This window comes from Macaca thibetana, chromosome 5 (assembly GCF_024542745.1).
Source record: "Macaca thibetana thibetana isolate TM-01 chromosome 5, ASM2454274v1, whole genome shotgun sequence".
NCBI classification, from domain to species: domain Eukaryota; kingdom Metazoa; phylum Chordata; class Mammalia; order Primates; family Cercopithecidae; genus Macaca; species Macaca thibetana.
This window is the reverse complement of record NC_065582.1, coordinates 85,799,793-85,811,995: the sequence shown is the minus strand read 5'-3', so window position 1 is coordinate 85,811,995 and position 12,203 is coordinate 85,799,793. Positions and strand designations below refer to the sequence as shown.

At 40.8% G+C, this 12,203-nt stretch overlaps 1 protein-coding gene across 3 annotated transcripts in view; it reads right to left on the bottom strand.

Moving 5' to 3' along the window:
• Positions 1-12,138, bottom strand: part of SLC9B2 (solute carrier family 9 member B2) — a 54,689-nt gene extending 42,551 nt beyond the window's left edge. For 2 of the 3 annotated variants that reach the window (XM_050791916.1, XM_050791919.1), the window contains exon 1: positions 8,636-9,128. The gene's annotated coding sequence lies outside the window, so the exon portion shown is untranslated. Of the gene's footprint in view, positions 1-8,635; positions 9,129-9,609 lie in introns of those variants that run through there. The other variant, XM_050791918.1, reaches the window with a different exon arrangement.
• Positions 12,139-12,203: the final 65 nt, after the last annotated feature.

Below are 12,203 nucleotides of genomic sequence, written 5' to 3'. Positions count from 1 at the left end.
TTTTTCAAACCCTCAGAAGATTAGGTGTTAAATATTAAAATTCAGGAAGAGATTGCTGTGATAGAGGCAAATTGAGAGCAGCATTAGTGACTGATGACAGTGAAAGAGATGAAAAAGACAGCAATCTAAGAGTCATGAAATGTGGGGATACATATCTTTCCACAAGGGATATTTATAGTGTTGGCCTGCCAAGCACCTTTCCCATCACCTTTCTTGGTAACAGCACACGAATTTTCTTTTGTGAACTCCACACCTCCTCTATTCTCCATCCATGTGGTCATGTGAGATTGTCATTCTGACTTCCCCAACCCACATGCTCCACCAGTGATCCAGGGATGAGGATCATTGACAGCCCTGGTCAATAAGGGAACTCCTTCCTCTGGTTACATTGATGGTTTCAGGCATGAGGACTGACACATACCTCACCAAAGAGAGTCAGCTTTGGGTATTCACTGGAACCTTTGGGAAAGAGCTCTCTCTTGGTGTTGCTAAACCTAGACTTGCTAATGAAAACACTTGTGACACCCAAGAAAGCTCTCCAAAGAATGAAATGACCACAGAGCAAAGAAGATTCTCAATGTGGAAAAGGAGGAAAACTCCAAATTAATCACCACATTGTTGGTACATCCAGAAGCAGCTACTTTTGAGTTAGATGAGCCAATAAATTCCTTTCATTAAGACAGTTTGATTTGGGTTTCTGTCACTTGCCACCAAATGAATCCTCAGTAAGAACCTTCATACCTGAATTGGCCCTGAAAGATCTCCTGTATAATAAATAATGTTTGGAAAAGTGATTCTCATACCTGTAGTCCCAGCATTTTAGGGGGCCAAGTCAAGTGGATCACCTGAGGTCAGGAGTTTGAGACCAGCCTAGCCAATGGTGAAACCCCATCTCTACTAAAAATACAAAAATTAGCTAGGCATGGTGGCAGCCACCTGTAATCCCAGCTACTTGAGGCAGGAGAATCTCTTGAACCTGGAAGATCGTGCCACTGCACTCCAGCCCAAGTGATAGAGTGAGGCTCTGTACCCCTCTAAAAATAAAAAGAAAAAATTATGTTAGTATATTTTGTGTTTAAAAGGCACTAAAATAGATAGTACAATTTAGAGATTTTGTTTAAACAGAATGTTAAACTAAACAAAAATTTGGTATTTAATAAAATAGGTGTCAGTTATCCAGAAAATTAATTTAAGTGAAATGCTTTGTTTTTCAAAACAGTGCTGGCAAAACGAAATATTGTATGTAATGAATCTTACTTTCTCATTATATTCATGGAAGTCTTTTAAAAACCCAACATTAAACTACTTCTTAGGTACCAGAGAAGGTTCAAGAGAACTGTTAAAAATTTATCTGAGACACTGGGTGTCTGTGATTGAAAAATTAAAAAGTAGGAGAATTATAGAGAAACTAGATGGTTTCTAAGTAACTAAGAATCACAGATTAATGGAATAATAATAGTTGGGAAGCCCTTTAGAACCGAACTAGGCCTACCTCTTTAATATTTAAATGAGAAAATTAAAGTTTAGAGAAGCTAAATGGTTTTTCTCAACGCAGCCAATATCGGCCTCATAATAAAAGTTTGTATAATGAGATAGTTCTTTAATTTATATCTTTGACTTCATGTCATTTCTACCAAGTCACTGCATTGCATTTTTTAGTTTCTGCTATAATTCGTTTAAAATCCTACTCATATATGCCCATATACACCTGTAAGTTTGAAAACACATGCTGAAAGTAAATGCAAATATTTTTATTTTCTACCTTGCATCATCTTCAGCTTTACACTTTCCCATTTTTACAAATGTTATAGAGTTTATTATAAGCAAAATAGTTATTAATCCATTTAGACTGTACAACGTTGGTGGCATGACACATTTTGTTTACATATTTTGAATTATTGGTGCCAGTGTGGTGGCTCATGCCTATAATCACAGTACTTTGGGAGGTCAAAGTAAAAGGCTCTCTTGAATTGAGTTCAGGATGAGCCTGGGCAACATAGCAAAACACTGTCTCCACAAAAAAATTAGAAATTAGCAGGGAATAGTGGTCTGTGCCTGTAGCCCTAGCTACTTGTGAGGCTTAGATGGGAGGACTGCTTTAGCCCTGGAGGTTGAGGCTGCAGTGAGTCATAACTGTACCACTGCACTCAGCCTGGTCAACAGAATGAGACCCTGTCTCACAAAAAGAAAAATAAATGAAGTATTCATCAATAGACTAAAAGATAACTTGCCATATAGGCATGTTTTAAGATTCTAATAATTAAGGAGCTTTTCTTTTTAAAAAATTCCAGTTCAACTGAGATGCTCTGAGAGACTTTTGTATATCAGAAAATTATATTGAGAACTAGGAAGGCAAGGTATCTTTTAGATAAGGGGTCCACAACCCCAGGGCCATGGACTGGTATCATGTGGTCTGTCAGGAACTGGTCCACACAGCAGGAAGTGAGCAGCCGGCAGGTGAGCCAGCAAAGCTTCATCTGTATTTACAGCCGCTCCCCATCACTAGCATTACTGCCTGAGCTTCACCTCCTGTCAGATCAGAAGCAGCATTAGATTCTCACAGGTGTGTGAACCCTATCGTGAGCTGCGCATGTGAGGCATCTAGGTTGCACACTCCTTATGAGAATCTAATGCCTGATGATCTGTTACTGTCTTCCATCACCAACAGATGGGACCGTATAGTTGCAGGAAAACAAGCTCAGGGCTCCCACTGATTCTATATTATGGTGAGTTATAAAATTATTTCATTATATATTATAATGTAATAATAACAGAAATAAAGCACACAATAAATATAATGCACTTGATATCCTCCCGAAGCCATCCCCATCTTCCTGGGTCCAAGGAAAAATTGTCTTCCATGAAACTGGTCCCTGGTGCCAAAATGGTTGAGAACTGCTGTTTTAGATAAACACTAAAAGTGCCTGTATGCAGAAACAGAAGATTTTTTCTGCTTCTGAATGAAATGAAGATATTGCATTATTTAAACTGATAAATAACCTATAAATTATATTAGAAAAAACTTGATCTGTTTCAAATGGCAAGATTTTATAGATCTTAGAAATTCAGTAAATAACATGAATTTAGTCAACGTTCTATGGCTCAAATACAGAATCCAACAGAAGAGTGAGGTCTGGCTTAAGCAAAGGGACTCGGGTGTTACGACTATCGTGACTGCCCACTTGCTCATCGGTTAGTAGGTGAGGTGTTTTCTAAAAATACTTGCGAAGGCTGCAGCCCATTCATGCCTTTCTCTAGCATACCCAATATTCAGAGTTTCCTACGGGACTGATTCCCATATTTAGAGACTCTCTTGGCTTAATTTGAACGTTATCTTCTAGTATCAGGGTCATATGCCACCAAAATCATAGAGATATGAAGTTGAAATAAAGTTTTCTTGGCTGGGCATGGTGGCTCACGCCTGTAATCCCAGCACTTTGGGAGGCTGAGGTGGGCAGATCCCCTGAGGTCAGGAGTTCAAGACCAGCCTGGCCAACATGGTAAAACCCCATATCTACTAAACAAATACAAAAGTTAGCTGGGCATGGTGGCGGGCACCTGTAATCCCAGCTGTAAGCTGAGGCAGGAGAATCGTTTGAACCTGGGAGGCGGAGGTTGCAGTGGGCCGAGATCAGGCCACTGCACTCCGGCCTGGGTGACAGAGCAAGACTCTGAATAAAAAATAAAAAAGAAAAAAAAAAGTTTTCTTAATCTTTTCTCCTCACTTGAAAGAAAACTGTCCTTAAGAGATCAAGAATGCAAGCAGTTTGATATATGTACCTGTTATGGAATAAACAGAAAAAAAAATCCTTTCACAGCGTTGCCTTTGGGAAGGGAAATGGAGGAGGAGTGGCTGGACTTTCATTTTTATTTTCTACATTATTAAGACTTAATAGGATTTTCTTATATAATTTTAAATACTTTTTTTTTTTTGAGATGGATTCTCGCTTTGTCACCCAGGCTGGAGTGCAGTGGCATGATCTTGGCTCACTTCAACCTCCGCCTCCTGGGTTCAGGTGATTCTCCTGCCTTGGCCTCCCAAGTAGCTGGGACTAGAGGCATGCGCCACCATACCTGGCTAATTTTATATTTTTGTTAGAGATGGGGTTTCACTATGTTGGCCAGAATGGTCTCAAACTCCTGACCTTAGCCTCCTAAAGTGCTGAGATTAGAGATGTGAGCCACCCTGCCCGGCCCAAATTTTAAATACATTTAAAAATAATCTACGCAATTCCCAAAGCTTTAGAGAAAGGAAAATGATATCACATTTCTTGGTAATATTTTTCATAGATACAGTCTGGTGATTTGATTTGAGGTAACTTAATTCCACATGCCACAATTTAAAATCATTTTTTGTAGTTGTGATTTTCAAAGATGAGTAACTGCCTAGAATCACCAATAGCAGTGGTTTTCAAAATTTTCAAGTTTGGTTTTCATGTTTTTTTTTTTTTTTTTTTTTTTGAGACAGTTTCACTGTTTTGCCCAGGCTGGAGTGCAGTGGCGAGATCTCAGCTCACTGCAACCTCTGCCTTCTGGTTTCAAGCTATTCTCCTGCCTCAGCCTCCCGAGTAGCTGGAATTACAGGTGCTGGCCACGATGCCCAGCTAATTTTTCTATTTTTAGTAGAGACAGGGTTTCACCATGTTGGCCAGACTGGTCTCGAATTCCTGACCTCATGATCTGCTGGTATTACAGGCATAAGCCACCGCACCCGGCCCTGGTCTTTATATCTTTATGTCAAATATCTTCCATCAAATGAAACCTAATCCTTAAATCCTACAAATGGAATGAATAAGGCGGTGCTGCAGGAGCCCTGTCTACTCACCCCTGTTCCTTCTGGCAAGTGAAGCATACTTTGGAAACCATTTCTGTAAATATGTTTTCACATAGAGAGATATTTGTCAAATGTTCTCTTTTTCAAATTATCTTACTAATCTAAATGTTTACAAGTACTTTCTGTAATATTCCAGAAGAAATAAAGAAACTATCAACTTGCAAATGTCCATAGGCTCTCAGTCAAGTAAAATAGACTTACTGCTATCATTTCAGTTACCGCTAAAAAATATGGATAAAGACTTTTTATTCTTGCTATTTGCCACCTGTGATTTGGATAGGCTGACATTTAAAGGGGTAATCTTACGGAATATTTACATATATTGCTTGCTATGGTTTGAATGCTTGTGTTCCTCCAAAATTCAGATTTTGGAATGTAACTGCCAAGGTGATGGTATTAAGAGGGAGGTACTTTGGGGAAGTGATTAAGTCACCAGCACTCAACCCTCGTGAATGGAACTAGTGCTCTTATAAAAGAGGTCAAAGGGAGCAGCCTAGTCCCTTTGGCTCTTTCCCTTCCACCAGACTAATGCATAACACAGCATTAGTCTCTTCCTCCATGTGAAGAACACATGGCAAGAAGGCACCATCTTACAAGCAGAGATCAAGTCCGTATCAGACATCAAATCTAATAGGCACTTGGATCTTGGACTTCCCAGCCTCCAGAACTGTGAGAAATAAATTTCGATTACTTAGTTTGTGGTATTTTGTTATAGTAACAAAAATGGACTAAGACATTGCCAGAGTACTCTGGGTTATATTCATGCCTTTGAAAGTGCATCACTGTGATTGTTCAATACTCTGTAATGATCGTAATAACAATAATCTCCTACCTTTGTGTTCATCCATTCGTGTGTTGAACGTATAGGTTCTTAGTCTCATATAGTATTTCTATATAGAACATACAGAAACATTCCAGTTTCTGTATTTGCTGAACAACACTGATCTAATGCTCATTTTCCAAAAGGAGCCCTACCCAGCAACGAGGAATTCAGATCAGGCTCAGAGTAGGGCTTAACATTTTCTTAGACAATTAATTGCTAAAATGACTAACAACATTTCCCTGGATGAGAACTACCTTATCTGAAAGACTTAGGTGTATCAAATACATGGAGCCAAGTTACCACAGGAAAACAACCGCTATTTTATTTGGTTAATTGATTTAGTAATTCCATTGACTCATGAAGCAAAACACTACATAATGAGATAAGAATAAAAGGAAATTACCCCTACATAAGAAGGGACCCAATACTTGCTTTCATTCTTTCTATTCTCTCCCCTCACCAAAGTGAAATAGATTTAGTAAAAGTTTAAAATATTATTTCTAGGTCCACTAAAATCAGAATCTACAGAGACTGAATCTACCCCAAGTGGGACAGACATGACTTACTGCCTGTCTAAATGCCAAGTATGCAGGTATACCAGCAGGTCCCTTCCCCAGCCCTAGGGATAAGTCACAATTGGTGTAAATCAATCTCTGTAACACCATTCCTCTTTGCCACTTATTGGCTAAGGACTGAGCATGATTCATTTCTTGCCATTGGAATTTGTAGGCAAGATTATTGGGGCACATTACATAAGATTTTCCTTCTTAATAAAGACAGAGAGAGAGGAGGAAAATCCTCTCCTCTTTTTGTCTTTAAATGACCAGGTGAAGAGGCAAGGGAAGTTGGGATTGTGGATGGGTTTCTTGGGACAATTCTAGCAGCCATCATTCACCCATGAAGAAAAGTCAAGATTAGCTGAAGACAGAAAGCAACCTAGAGCCCTGATATTATTGAGCTACTGAACAAACCCTGGACCCACCTACCTTCAAACATCTTCATGTATGAGAACAGTAAATCTGTATTTTTGAAGGGAGTTTTGGCTGAATATCCTGTTACTTGCAGCCAAAAGCATCCTAACCAATATAACAGGTGATTTTGTTGCAGAACCATCCCTGAGAAGCCCTGATGAACGCGGTGATGAGGAACCTCTGTCTTATAAACTTTAGCTTCTATCTCTCTAGCTTCTTGATACAGTGCAAAATCATCATAGACAATGAATGATCAGACTACTGCCTTTGTATTGAAATTTCTCAAAAATGTCCAGAAAATAACATTTTAGAACGTTAAAAATTAGTGCCAAGGTTTTCACTGCCATTCTTTTAGTCAACAGAAATTATTTGGATTGTAAGATTATGTATTTCCCCTCCTCTACCCTGAAGTTAAATTATAAGATTTGAATACTGAATGAAGAAAACTTGGACTTATAAACATTTAGTTGTTTTCCAAATTTCCTCTCATGAAACAAAACAACAGCAATAAAATATCACTACTACTGCTGCCGGGAGTTTCATTTCTGCTTTTTCTACTTGAAAAAATTCAAAATCTAACTCAAATGTCACCTTCTCAGTATTTCCTAACTCCAACATTGACAAACTGTCTCCCTCGTTCTCCTCTCTGAAGATTCATTCATTCATTCAACAAACAAGAGCTATTAAGCTCTTGTTATGTCCTAGTCCTTGAGCTGAGGATTCAGAAGTGAACAGTCTTAAATAGTTCCTATATGCAGATCTTGCAATCTAGTTAGAGGATGATAAATGATTCCTAAGCAATCAATGAACTATGGTTAAGTTTCAATTTTAGACACATGAGATAACAACCCCATCTCTTAATAAGTTTCATATCCTTTTCTTTCTTTCTTTTTTTTTTTTTTTTTTGTGACAGAGTCTTGCTCTGTCACCCAGGCTGGAGTGCAGTGGCACAATCTTGGCTCACTGCAACCTCTGCCTTCTGGGTTCAAGCGATTCTCCTGCCTCAGCCTCCGGAATAGCTGGGATTATGGGCATGCACCACAATGCTCAGCTAATTTTTACATTTTTAGTAGAGATGGGGTTTCACCATGGTGGCTAGGCTGGTCTCAAATGCCTGACCTCGGGTGACATGCCCACCTCGGCCTCCCAAAGCCGTAACAAGTTTCTATGGTGTGCTAGGCACAAGAGTAACAAAGATGACCAAGATGCAGTCTGCCCTTTAAGGGAGGGTCAGAGACTGATGCGTATTTACCAAAATCGTTTACTCTTCTGCCTGGGTCCATAGTACATTTCCAGTCTCCCCTGCAGGTCAGTGTGGCACGTGACTGAAGTCTGGTCAGTGGGATGTGGACATAAATGGTATGTGATTTCCAGTCCTCACCCATAAGAAACAATCCTCATGCAACCCTCTAATAGCTTTTCTTTTTCTGTCCGTTGCCTGGAAACTAAGGACTCCAAGGTCTTAGGGGATGGCAAAGCCATAATATAAAAGGAGTTTTCGTTCCTGAATAATTGAGTAGAAGGCCATGGAAACTAAGGACTCCAAGGTCTTAGGGGATGCAAAGTCATAATATAAAAGGAGTTTGGGTTCCTGAATAATTGAGTAGAAGGCCAACAGCTGAACACGTGAATGGAGTTGACATGAACGAGAAATAAGCCTGAACTATGTTTAGTTACTGAGATTTTGTACTTTATCTCTTACAGCAGCTACTGCTGTCTTAAGGTTATATTCTTCAGTCAACAGCATTTGATGATTCTTAGCACCTCGAGGATGCTAACCCAGTCCACAAAGGCAACATCCTCTGGTTAATCTGAGAACTGAAATAAAAGCAAGCAAGAAAAACCCACGCCAACACCTGACAACAGTAAACAGGCACGCGCGCGTCACCAGGTGTATAAACAGAAAAGGCTGGGCCCTCGCTCGCGTCTCCGGCCCAGCAGGCCTACAGGGTCCCCGCCGCGGACGCAGGGTTTATTTTTACCCTTAGTGTCTCTGGGGCCTCTCACCTGGCAGTCTCCGGCGGAGTCGACCAGGCTCCGTCTGAACGATTACAAAGGAGCCGCTGGGGAGGCAGCGGAGCCTGGTCTAGCCACCGCGCTCTGGGGTTCCCGGTTCGCGCATCGTCCCAAGCAGAGCCGGGAGACTGCGGCGACTGCAGATAACCGGCCTCAGGGCGCGGCACCGCGTGTAGGCAGCCCCGCCTTTGGCACATACCCGCGGGGCCACTCCGCGCCGGGCGGTCCGACCCATCGGCTCCCGTACAGGCTCTGGAGTAAGCGTGGGCTGGTCCGGGGCCCGCAGCAGCAGCCCCGTGTGCCTTCCGCCGGGTTTCGGGTCGGGCGGCGCGGGTGCAGAGCCGCGTGCGATGCCAGAGGCGCGTGGCTTCCCCCGGAAAGGTGGTGCCAGGCCGACCACGTACCGGCCCACGTCCCGGGGCCTCAAGCGGCACCGCGCGGCCTTTCAGCTGCTTATCCTCACTGGGTGGGTCCTCAAGCTTCTGCGGCCAGGACCAGCGAGCTCCCGGGGAAGCTACCCGGAAAGCTTACCCAGAGAGCTCAGACCCAGGCGCCGAGTCTTCCCGGAGATGACGAGACCCCGCGCAAGGAGCACAGCGCAGGCTCCTCGGGACTCCGCGGCGCAGGCCGGGCAGCCCATTGCTTGTTTTATCGTTCCCCGAAACCAACCTCTAAGTTGTTTATCAGTCCTCCACCTTTTAGCTGTACTTCTTAGAAGTGTCTTCTCAGCTGCGGTGGGAAGATAGGATTCTTTCTTAAAGTGACCAATTAAATGGCGGGATAAAAGACTTGTTCTGCCCCCCCCCCCCCCCCTTATCGCTTAACACCTGCCCTTCCTGCTGTATTTTAGATTTTTAACGCTTCTATCAGCAGTGATTCTATTTCATTTAATTCTCATTTCATGTTTGTATCTTCCTTTTCTCTGCATTTCCTCTTCTGTGTGTGAAGACGCGCGCACCCCTTACCTGTTTTTCACTCCTGTAAGCAAGTGCCAATCTTAATCACCGCTTTTCAAGCAAGGGAGATTATCCTCAAATTTCTCCACCAGACAGAAACCATTCATTCTTGTCTCTCAGGTCCTCTTTTGTGATGAACCTATTGGATAGGTTCCATCCAATACCCTTCTTCAGATCATCTGAAATGATTGTTTTCCTAAACTGAACTCTTCCTCTCCTAAAGCTTGCAAAAATTTCTAGTGACATTCAGTTTCCTCTTACCACAGGAATGACATACATTTTTTCCTTTTAGTCATATGTACTTCATTAATATATCACCTGATTTGATTAACATGACTTTGAAGAAGATTGAATTTTTTGGCTAGATTTTACTTCGTTTTTATGGCTGATAGTGTTTATAAAAATGTTTTATTGTTTATGGTCAGCTCTGAGAAAGACTAACTCAGGTCATTTGTTAATGTTGGAGCCCATTTTGTAGAATTTATTGTGCATTTATTTAAAATTCATTTGTTCATATCTATACATATATTATACATGTATACCTGCTCACAGTGTAAAGTATATTATGACATAAGAGTCAGTGTTCTGTGAATTCACCGGAGAAGTTACAGCATTTTGATTATGATACACGAAAAGAAACCGAAGTCATTTAGCTTAACTCCTTAATTTCATAAACCAGAAAACTAAAATCCAAGATAGATTGGGTGACTTGGTCTAGATCACAAATCAAAGTTATCCATAATTCAGTAGTGTAATGCCTGGTCCAAAACCTCATAGATAATCTTATAATCAATGAACTCTTTCGGAATGCTAGTCAAAATGTCCTTTTGTGTGACTTTTAATGTACCTTCATCAACTGAATGATATTCTTCCCCATACATAAAGTGTTACCTTTTCATTGTCCATTTCAAAATTTTCCTTGTTAATATTAAAGTTCTAGGAAAAAAGGCTAAGAATAACTGCACATTTATTATCTCAGTGTGTATCATACCATTTGGTCCTTTGAGGTTGCAACAAGTAAAAAACAAACATAAAACCCTTAAAATAAAAAGAAAAAACTTTGCACTGACAATGTTACAGAATTATCATCCATAAATTTACTTATTTTCTTGAAAAATTTATTTTCTTTAATTTCATTTGTTTCCTGTTATATGATTTATATTTAAATTTACATTTATTTATCCAGAGACTATGCCCAAATTTTATGTCTTCTTGTCTGTTATCCTGGAGTTTGGTGAAGAAATCTGTACTTAATTTAAAAAAGAAATCCCTCTAACTGAAAATATTGTCAGTTAGCTAACTATATATTTCTTAGGCCCATGTCAAGTTATCATTGCTTATTTTAATAAAGATTGTTTAGACTAAGAAAATAGTATTTAATTAATAAGGGATGGCATCCATTAAGTGTAAACACTGGATTATTTTTCATAACAGATCAACAATATAGTTTTGAGGCTGAACTCTTTTACTCCTTTTACTGTAAGTTATTGAAGCCAAACTCCTTCCTACCTTTGTTCATTTATGATGGCGTAAAATTTTAAAATTAGGATCTACATACAGAACAATGCAGAATTATATAAAAATATTTGAATATTGAAAAATAAAGTGGAAATTATTATTATTATTATTCAGGTACAGGGTCTTGCTCTGTCACCCTGGAGTGCAGTGGCATGATTACAGCTCACTGCAGCCTCAAATTCTTGGGCTCAAGCAATCCTCCTGCCTTAGCCTCCCTATGTTAACCAGGCTGGTCTTGGACTCCTGGCAGCAAGTGATCCTCCTGCCCCGGCCTCCTAAATTGCAGGAATTATAGGCATGAGCTACCATCCTAGTCCTGAAATTACTATCATCTTCCTTAACACCCCCCCCAAGAAAAAAACCCATAAGCTTCCTTTTGTCTTCATATTTACATTTTAATTATATATGCTACAATGGGCTATTTGTATCACCTGAAAGTCAGGTATTGAAATCCTAACCCCCAATATGATACATTAGGAGGTAGGGCCTTTGGGAGGTAATCAGGTCACAAGGGTAGCACCCTCATGAACAGGATTAGTATCCTTATAAAAAGACAAGAGCTTGCTTTTTTTCTCTGCTGTTGCTCTGTGAGGCTATAGCGAGAAGATGACCTGGCCTGACGCGGTGGCTCACGCCTGTAATCTCAGCACTTTGGGAGGTGGGGAGGCGGGAGGATCATGAGGTCAGGAGATCGAGACCATCCTGGCTAACACAGTGAAACCCTGTCTCTACTGAAAATACAGAAAAATTAGCCAGGCATGGTGGCAGGCGCCTGTAGTCCCAGCTACTCCTATGCTGAGGCGGGAGAATGGAGTGAACCCGGGAGGCGGAGCTTGCAGTGAACCAAGATCGCACCACTGCACTCCAGCCTGGGAGACAGCAAGACTCTGTCTCAAAAAAAAAAAAAAAGAAGATGACCATCTGCAAACCAGGAAGTGGGCCCTAACCAGATACCATATGTGCTGGCACCTTGATCTTGCACTTCCTAGCCTCCGGACTGAAAAACAAATGTTTGTTGTGTATGAGACTCAGTCTATGGTAATTTGTTATAGCAGCCCAAAGTGACTAAGACAGATGCTTACAAA